Here is a 10,384-nt window from a genome sequence, read left to right on the forward strand (position 1 = left end):
AGAGATCATACGGGGCCATGATATATGAGGTCGGTCACAGTTTAACTCCTCTCACAAGTTAACCCCACTGTTCACAACGTGTGAATTATTTCTTTTCAACCAAAAACCTATTTCAATAGTTGCTTTCTAGTAAAATACTACCATGATGACACCTCGGCCAATGAAACAAATCAGGAGAATGAAATGGCGATGACACTGTGACATTGGGTTCATTCTTTGGAAGACCAATATTCAAATGCCCATATTCTCATACCGATTTAATTGTTACGAGGTTTCCCTAATCATTTAGGTGAATGCTGGAATACAATATTCGACAAGTCTTCAGACGATTACCACTGGCGTTTCTGTTTTCCAAACTGAGCTGATGTTTTATACTATTCGCTCCTTTTCTTCTCTTATATGAAAGTGCGTAAATATTTTCATTTGCCCCAAATAAAGGATATCAGGCAGAATTTTAGAGCCGGAACAAGATTTGTGAGGCCACTCACTTCAATCAAGTCGCAGATATTTTGACTTCAGCTGATCGATTTTGCCCTACAGGACTTCAGAACTGGCCAAGTGATCTTTATAGAACCGACATGACTAAGTTGCTACTACTTATTTAAGTATGAATTGTCTCCATTCATGACAGACGGAAGAATATAACTGCCAGATAAATGATATCTAACGAAACGTTTACTTTAGCTCAGTTCCCAATGTGTGGTGTCGAAGATTTTTCGATGTCACCAGCCCCGTACTCTTATTTGGATGTATTGAAGGACATGGGCTATGAAAGAAAACAAGATCACACATTTACAGGATTTTAAAAACTGAAATTTTGCCTGTGAAATGAACGTCTATTGGATGCGAAGGCTGAGTTTGACACCCACCTTGGTGTTTTAGATAAGCGCACTGCGTCTACCACAAGTTACATCTTGTATCTTCGCCACCTTCATCATCAATAAAACTTTCACTAACCTACACTCTGTATGCACTCCTCAATGTAGCCAGTAGAAATAGATATACCTCGGACAGCAAGCATTCATTCTTTGGATAACAGAGGCTCATGTATTCGAATTATGAAAACTCTTGATTCATCATGACCACTCCTCCATTTCTGCCAGACATCAGAACATGTAACTATAGCTTACTGTAGACGACATAGTATACTGCGCTGTCCATATCGGAAATGGTTTACATTCCATCGCCGTGTGAAATGGTTGTCAGCTGTGCCGAGAACGTTTGTCACTTTCTGTTGTTGCTTTCCTTGGATGAATTATCTGTAACATTGCTATCAGCATAATCGAGGATGCATCGTCCTCTGCACATAACCTTTAAACAAGACATCGTTGGTTCACCCAGTCACTACCCTCAATGATCGCAGTGTGAGCACAGCCATATTCACAACAACAAAAAATGGTTCAAATGGCTCTAAGCACTATGGGACACAACATCTGAGGTCATCAGTCCCTTAAACTTAGAACTATGTAAACCTAACTAACCTAAGGACATCACACACATCGATGACCGAGACAGGATTCGAGCCTGCGACCGTAGCAGTCGCGTGCTTTCGGACTGAAGAGCCTAGAACCGCTCTGCCTCATCGGTCGGCCATATTTACAACATTTCATCATGTTATCGAAATACTAACGTTGAATAAAGGACAGTGCTTCCCATCTCTATACGTTTTTCTGTTTGATAGACACCTACTCTCGCAAATATTAGAAGTGACATCACTCACAGCCGACGAGAGAAATATCGTTGCGTAGGTGAATCCATGGTCGTTTTTCAGTAGAACTATCGCAATTAAAATCTCACCCTCACAGGCAGAAGTTCGAAAGAAGAATGACTCTAAATCGTGATTAACTAATAACTTTGTAGTTCTCTGCCTGCATGATGTCACCCATGTAGCGATACACGCTCAGATTCCGAGAAACAGTAACAGGTATCTGATGGCGAGGTTCAGCACGTCGTACTAAGCCTCACTCCTTTTCGCAGTAATAAAACGTTCGTTACTGGATTCACTTGTGGCGTTATTGAATGTACTGAATTTCTCAATCCTCTTCGTAAAACCGACCAACCAGACTGCGTTCGTTATAACTGCAACGAGAACTGATCGTATGATAGCTTTTGGAGAACAATATACGACGTCTAAACTGCGGAATACCGTTACACAACAAATATAACGCATCTGACGGATAAGGATTTGTAGTATAATCAGGTTTAAGTGGCACCACTGAATACTTTGCCGTTCAGAGGTTTGTGATGAAACAGAACTATTTACGTCATTTATGTAATAACGTTTTCACGATGGGTGTCAATAACACGCCGGATGCTTACCTAGTTGACAGGTTGTGATTCAACACGCGTGCTGCATTATGCCCACAATAGTTTGAATGATGCTACGCGTCACATCTTCGTATCGTTGGTGCTTCTACAGTCAGCTGTGTGACGGTAGAGGACCACCACACTTTTGCCGATGCTCGGGGAAGCTATATTCGAAACCTAGAAACGAGATGAATTCATGAATCACGGATTACCAGCCTGGAAAAGACATATTGTATTAAAGTCTGCGCCGCATCATCTGTGATACACGAGGAGTACTCGGCAGAATCAGTTACCTTCCGTGGGTTCCGTATGTAGAAAACCTGTCAAAGTACTTTTGTTAGCTCTACACATCAGATGCAAGTCCTTTTCGACAGTTGCTTGATGGACCCTATTGGATTATAGCATGTTCAGGTTTCCTGTGTGAATGACCACCAGAGACTACTGATTTTGTTTGTCGCCGAGGTAATGTGCAGGAAATTATCGGCTTCAATTGCAGAAACTAAATTTCAAGGTCGTTCAGTCGATGTAGCACTGTTAGGTAGATACCATAATTGAGACTGTATATCATAACAGAATAAGAAGGATAAATCTATTACGTGAGACGTAACAAGGACATACTGTAGGTGAGGAACTGTCAGTATAATCGACTATAATGCTCAGATATTTCTATGAACATATATTGATTCAGGAGTCATTTCGGTACTTAATATGTGTCATTGAAACATTAGATAACAAAATTAGTTAATAATTTTCGGAAATATCACAGCACTATATGGTGTGACGTTACTAACTAGTACCATGGAGCGCCTCTTGACTTTTTTTTTCCCCCGGTCATCAGTCTTTCGACTGGTTTCATGTTGTTCTCTATCTTTCCTACAGTATCTTGTGGTAATCTTTCTGCCTCTACATAACTACTACAGCCAACATCCTCTGTAATCTGTTTCGCGTATTCTAGTCTTGATCTGCCTCTACTACTCTTTCCAGTACCTGATTATTTATTGCTGAATGCCGTAACAGATGTCCCGCTACCTCGTTCGTTCTTCAGGTAAGGATCTTCCGTAGACTTCTCACACATTCTTTTTAGCGCTTCTTCATTTCGCACTTTAACGGTCCACTTAATTTATAGCATTCTCCTATAGCGGCACATTTCAAATGCTGTCAGCCTGTTCCTCTCCGAACTAGCGATGGTTGTCGCCTGACTTCCAAACAACGCTGTGCGTCAGACGTGGAGCAGAGTTATACTTTGGAACACTTTTCAGACCTTAACCCCTTTGCAGCTTTGCATAAAAATTTAATATATTATCTTCTTTCATTTCGTGTGTTACAGTCTTTTTCTGAAATTACAAAAATTTCACCGAGGAAATAAGGTTTTTCAAATTTGAAAAAATGTTCCAAGGCACAACGTGGTCATGTTCCTAGGAACAAATATACCGTTGAAATTTAAAAGTTTTGCAGTCAATAAAATCTTGTCAGTAACGTATTTAATAGTCTATCTGTTACATTGTTACTCTACCACATACCGGCAATCATCAGGTGAAATCAAATTAAGAAGAAACATTATCAAAAACCAGTTACAACATAAAACGTTTTAAATTAGAAGCACTTGGAAAAAACACAAATGTCCATTTACAGGACGGGGATAAGGCTAACGCATCAAAGAAGCTCTGTCCGTTCAGATGTTCCATGGTAGAAGACTTCCTTCCGTTTCAAGGTACGAGGCGGTGCACGATTGACGAAAGATGGCTTAACCGTCCACACGTTATGTAACTGAAATGGAAATTAAAACACCTCCAGACTTCTCTTTTGCATTTAATTTATTTACGTAACCAGTCTCGGTGTTCTATTACATCGTCTTCAGACCCCTTGACCAACATACATTGGGAGGAATTAAATATCGTCTGCAGTAATAATAGTAGCCAATATTAAATAAACGGTATCCGTAGATCTCTGGTTTACATATCACTACCCCTTCGCTCATCAACGGACGTGTGTTTTAAAAGTAACAGAATTTTACTCAATATAAAACTATTTACCTGAAGAATTAACAATAGCCTCCAAACACCTTTAAAATGCCGTACAGCGTTTAAATACGTAGGACTCCAAGTATTTACAAACGCTTCACAAAACACAACTTAGTGTCTCACAGCCACAAAAACAGTAGAAAAATCCGGAAACTACTAATGGCGGTTTCTAGAGCGCGTTTCTTTATGTGATTCTCTAGACTGAAACAACTACCAGGAAACATCCTATGTTCGTAGGAACACTACACTCTAAATACAACTTTGACGAACTTTTTTCTCAGTTCCGTATCAAAATCTGGTCCCAAAGGCTTGCTGTACTGAAGAAAGCTTCTTCGCATATTCCCAATCTACATTGGGTGTAATCTTGCTTCCTAGATACGAGAATTCTTTCACCTCTTTTGTTACTGTGTCGTTCCAAATTTTGATGATGAGCAACTCGTTATTCTTTCTACTACTCTTCATTACCTTGTTCCGTTTATTTTTGAGTGGCATTTCGTGCTATGTAGGTTGTCCAATCTTTCCATCAGACCGAAGTCCTGCTTGGATCCTCTCAGAAGGACTGCATTGTCTGTGGATCCCTCATCATATTTTTATCTCCTCTTGCGAAACTTTTCCTAACTTTCTTTATTGCTTCTTCCATGTACAAGTTGCATATAACAAAATGGAGCAATAGTTCTTTTGTTTATTTTGCGAATAATTCACAAGCGTATTTGCTCAGGTTATTCGTGTCCATGACATTACCGGCAGAATTTATTCAGGAGAGTGTGGAGAAGAGGGTGTTATGTGATGTAACACTGTGGGTGAGAGCGAGACACAGCTGGAGAAGAGGTTTGAATTGATGTATGTACAAGAGAGAAGGGAACTGCGTATATTGCTTATCTGAAGCTCTTGTATTGTTAGACAGTCATTAGTGAATAAGATAAGTATTCGGTTATCTTAAATGTTTTCTTGTTCTTTCAGCAAATGTTGTCAATGTATAGAAATACATGTTTTGTACCTGACAGTTATCTATGGCGGAATTTGAGGTATTTAATGATATCTGGTAGGCTATGTTCACTGTCTTGTAGCTAAGTTACCATTGCAGATTCCTGGCATATATCTAGAAGCAGAATTTACATGTGTTTATCGTGTATTGTGACAACCTACGTACCTGTCACACCTATGTAAATATCAGGCAAATTGTATTTGTTAACTTTGTTGTAACGGTAAGTAAGAATTACTTTGTGTTATTGTTTGAGCAGTTGCTCATTTTAATGCCATGTCTTTTGAATCCCTCTTGTTTATTTTTATGAAAATGGGCGATGCAGACGCTACTGAGATATTAATCGGAATAATCGGAGCACAAAAGGCCACAGTGCGAAAAAAGTAACAGCACTTGGATGTGTGTCGCCTCACAATGTCAGAGAGGCTTACCAACAGTGGCGAAAGTTTGTATCTGGAGGAATGTCGCATCAGATCCGTGGCCGAAAAACGGTGCCGGCGAACCGGAACGGCGAGCGTGTTTCACGCCTCTTGGCTAAAACTCGCTTCGTTTCGAGGTAGCAACTGCCGCAACAAACCGACAGTAGACCGACCCAACTGCCCGGGCTCGGAGTCCCCACTGTGAGCTGCACGACATGGAGTTACGAAATGAAGTACGCCTGCACAGTTCCATCAGTAAGCCAACCTTGTCACACTGGACTAAACGCTTTAATTATCTACAGGGGTGTTCCAAGAAAATTCATCCAGTTCCACACTATTGTATCATGTACACGAATGAAGATAGCAGTGGGGTAAATTTCAACGTACGTATCGAAACTAAAAGATTACCTTGGCGCCAGTTGTTAATTGCCATTCACTTGATAGACAATGGGGGCTCGTCGGTGCAGCTATCTTGATCGAGCGCTCATCCATTACCCAAAGTGCGTCGAGATGTAGATAATACGGTAACAAATGGCGTTTTGAGTTCTCTGTTTCGCCAGGTGCAATTCAGTTATAACTGAATCTAGTGGAGACTATGGCACTGAATCTTTCACAGCGTAAATCACATTTAAATAGGCCATATTTTACCTTAATGTGTGGTCGCAATGGTGTTGCCCTCAATATTGTTGCACTGTGGCTACAATACTCGGCAATATTGTGGGATAACCGGACAGTATTGCTTATGGATGAGGCTGAAGGTAGCTGCTGAGATGCTGCCGAGTTTTTGCCAGTGTTGTGCACCAAGAGTGGAGAACATTTCGTCTTGTAGGGATATATGTGTCTGTGTCCTTGTCTGTAAATGATTCCCCATCAGTCTCAGAATTGCTTCCTCTTTCTCACGCCTACGCCACTGCAGCTCCAGGTCAAACGACAAGTAATCGAGGGCTGAAACAACATTACTGCGCTTCAGTTGGAAAGATGGCGTGTTGAGGGGAACTCTGTTTGTTGTCTGGAGGAATAAGTGGACAAACGAGACAACTGTGATTCCATAAATGTGATGCATACATCAACGATCAGAGCAACGAAACACAGAAAGTAATACAAACAAAGATCGAAATCTGCAGTGCCGAGCCATAGTTTCTTAAGGCTTCTAAAGTATATGGAAGCTTCGCCACGTTTTTTACCGTGTTCATGGACATCAACTTACCTTCTCTTTTTTTCCCTTTATTATTGTTACAGTCTTTGTAAACATCATTTTTCACGTCCCACGGCTATAATCGTTGATGTAACGCATTTATGAAATTCGTGGCTCTACCACTGCACTGGTGAATGAAAAAAAATGCAACATAGTCATTTGATTGTTGGTTCAGACAACTGTAGTGATTTCCTTCGGTACTTCCACGGAAGGGTTGCAAACCTCTGGTACCAAGGGGCATATCGATGAGAATTATTCCTACACTATAAGGAGGTACACCAAACTTTTGTAAGAATCGCCAGTAGCCAAAACTGAAGAGCGCTCGCGAATATATTGACACTACTTTCAATTTCGTATTGGTCTTACCAGTTCTTGGTCAATTGCTTTTAAACGATGTATTTAAATTCATGTTTCAGCATTCTGGGAATTGTATACATCCAGCAACAGCTTACGAACTAAAGCAGTTCACTTATTTAAAGACGAACGCGACCACAAACCGAGATTTCTGTTTTCGTGCTAACTTTTTTCCCGGAAATAGTAGTGCCCTGCGTAAACATTTCTGGCCCGGAAATGTATCGCCGCAACGGTAACCGGGCAACTGTACCTGGCAATGTCGCAGAACTTTTGGCTGCAATTAGTGTAGCTGTAATATCCCCAGACAACATTACCAGGCTGTAGTGGAGGACTTAAGTTCAACTAAGGCAGAAGGCATCGATCGATAACATTCCATCAGAATTTCTAAAATCATTAGAGGAAGTGGCAACAAAACAGCTATTCACGTTGGTGTGTAAAATGTACGAGTCTGTCAATCTATCGTCTGACTTTCGGAGAAATATCATTCACACAATTCCGAAGAGTGCAAGAGCTGACAAGCTGAGAAAACTATCACACAATCAGCTTAACAGCTCATGCATCCAAGTTGCTGACAAGAATAATATATAGAAGCACGGAAAAGAAAATTGAGGATGTATTAGATGACGATCAGTTTGGCTTTAGGAAAGGCAAAGGCACCAGAGAGGCAATTCTGACGTTGCGGTTGAAAATGGAAGCAAGACTAAAGAAAAATCAAGACACGATCATAGGATTTGTCGACCTGGAAAAAGCGTTTGACAATGTAAAATGGTGCAAGATGTTCGAAATTGTGAGAAAAATTGAGGTAAGCTATAGGGAGAGACGGGTAATATACAATATGTACAACAGCCAAGAGGGAATAATAAGAGTGGACGACCAACAACGAAATGCTCGGATGAAAAAGGGTGTAATACAGGGAAGTAGTCTTTCACCCCTACTGTTCAATCTGTACATCGAAGAAGCAATGATGGAAATAAAAGAAAGGTTCAGTAGTGGAATTAAAATTCAAGGTGAAAGAGTACCAACGATACGATTCGCTGACGACATTGCTCTCCTGAAAGAAAGCGAAGAAGAATTACATGATATGCTGAATGGAATTAACCGTATAATGAGTACAGAATATGGACTGAGGGTAAATCGAAGAAAGACGAAAGCAATGACAAGTAGCAGAAATGAGAACAGCAAGAAACTTACCATCAGGATTGATGGTCACGAAGTAGATGAGGTTAAGGAATTCTGCTACCTTGGGAGTAAAATAACCAATGACGGACGGAGCAAGGAGGACATCAAAAGCAGACTAGCACTGGCAAGAAGAGCATTCCTGGCCAAGATAAGTCTAGTAGTATCAAACATAGGTCTTAAGTTGAGGAAGAAATTTCTGAGAATATCCGTTTGGAGCACAGCATTGTATGGTTCTGAAACGTGGACTGTGGGGAAACCGGAACAGAAGAGAATCGAAGCATTTGAGGTGTGGTGCTACAGACGAACGATAAAAATTAGGTGGACTGATAAGGTAAGAAATGAGGAGTTTCTGCGCAGAATCGGAGAGGAGAGGAATATGCGGAAAAGACTGACAAGGAGAAGTGACAGGATGATAGGACATCTGTTAAGAGATCAGGGACTAGAGGGAGCTATAGAGGGCAAAAACTGTAGAGGAAGACTGAAATTGCAATACATCCAGCGGGCAATTGATGACGTAGGTTGCAAGTGCTACTCTGAGATGAAGAGGTTGATACAGGAGAGAAATTCGTTGCGGACCGCTTCAAACCAGTCAGTAGACTGATGACACAAAAAAAAAGAAAAAACGTTCACGGCGATATACAGGGTGAGGCAAAAGGCTGGATGCACCCCTACAAAAGTCGAACTCTGCTATGGGGTATCTGTAAGTGGGGGTGCAACTTACAAAAGCTGTGGCGTCAGCAGCGCCCATATTGAAATCCGCCATCTTGGATTTAGGCTATATGTTTCAAATGGGAGGGGGATCATGTGGATCATCATTTTGAACTGTCTTTTTCTCAGGGATATACGCACGTGAAATGTGTTTTAAGATATCTTTATTTGTGTAGGAGTTATGACCTGTTAAAGTTGAAATTGCAAGGACGTGATCAATTCTGTTTATTGTTGCAGCTGATAAACGATGACACTTACACAGCAGGAATGAATTGAAATTTTTTTAATGAGTGGTGGGCGAAGAACCAAGTGATTGCTGCTGACTTCAGTGCCCGGCATCCTGAGACAAACGACATTTCGCATATGACAGTACCCAAGTTATTGGACAAATTTCGGGTGACATATCTGTGGTGACAGTCCACGCAGTAGGCGTCCAAGAACAGCCAACGATGAGGAGACTGCAACAGCAATTGTGACATCGCTTATGAAAGTCCGCATACCCAGTGTCAGTCAGCGTTCAATCCTGCATGTCTTGCACACACACCAATGGCATCCGTACAAGTTACAGTTGCAACATCATCTCTCAGAGGATTACACTGATCGGCGAGTGCCGTTTGCAGACTGCGCTCTGGATCAGTGTAACAGAAATCCAAACTTCATATGGCAGGTGTTGTTCAGTGACGAGGAAAATTTTTCTGAGCATGAGAACTAAACAACCAGAACCATCTTTACTAGTCAGATGCAAATCCCTCTTGGGTGGATCCCTGCAAAGGTGCTCGTGGTGAAAAGGAGTTGGTTTGGTGTGTGATTTGGGACCCAAGAATCGTGAGTCCGGTGTTTATTGATGGAACCTTGAACGAGGAGCGTTATCTTAACATGCTCTGTGATTACGTGCTTCCAACGCTGTTGAATCCGCTGGGTGATTTCCCAACCTTCTTCCAACAAGATGGTGCACGTCCTCACTACGCTACTGAAGTCAGACAGTATCTGGATGAACAGTTCGGAGGTCACTGGATATGTAGGAGGGGTCCTATCGAATGGCCACCATGGTCCCCTGATCTTACACCTCTTGACTTTTATCTGTGGGAACATTTGAAATCAATTGTGTATGAGGTAAAAATCAACACTGTAGCCCGTCTTGGCTGGCGTATTGAGGAGGCGTGTGCCTCTGTTGACCCACAGGTCCTCCGACATGTATAGCACGACTGGTGAAAAAGAC

This window comes from Schistocerca serialis, chromosome 2, assembly GCF_023864345.2.
Source record: "Schistocerca serialis cubense isolate TAMUIC-IGC-003099 chromosome 2, iqSchSeri2.2, whole genome shotgun sequence".
NCBI lineage: Eukaryota > Metazoa > Arthropoda > Insecta > Orthoptera > Acrididae > Schistocerca > Schistocerca serialis.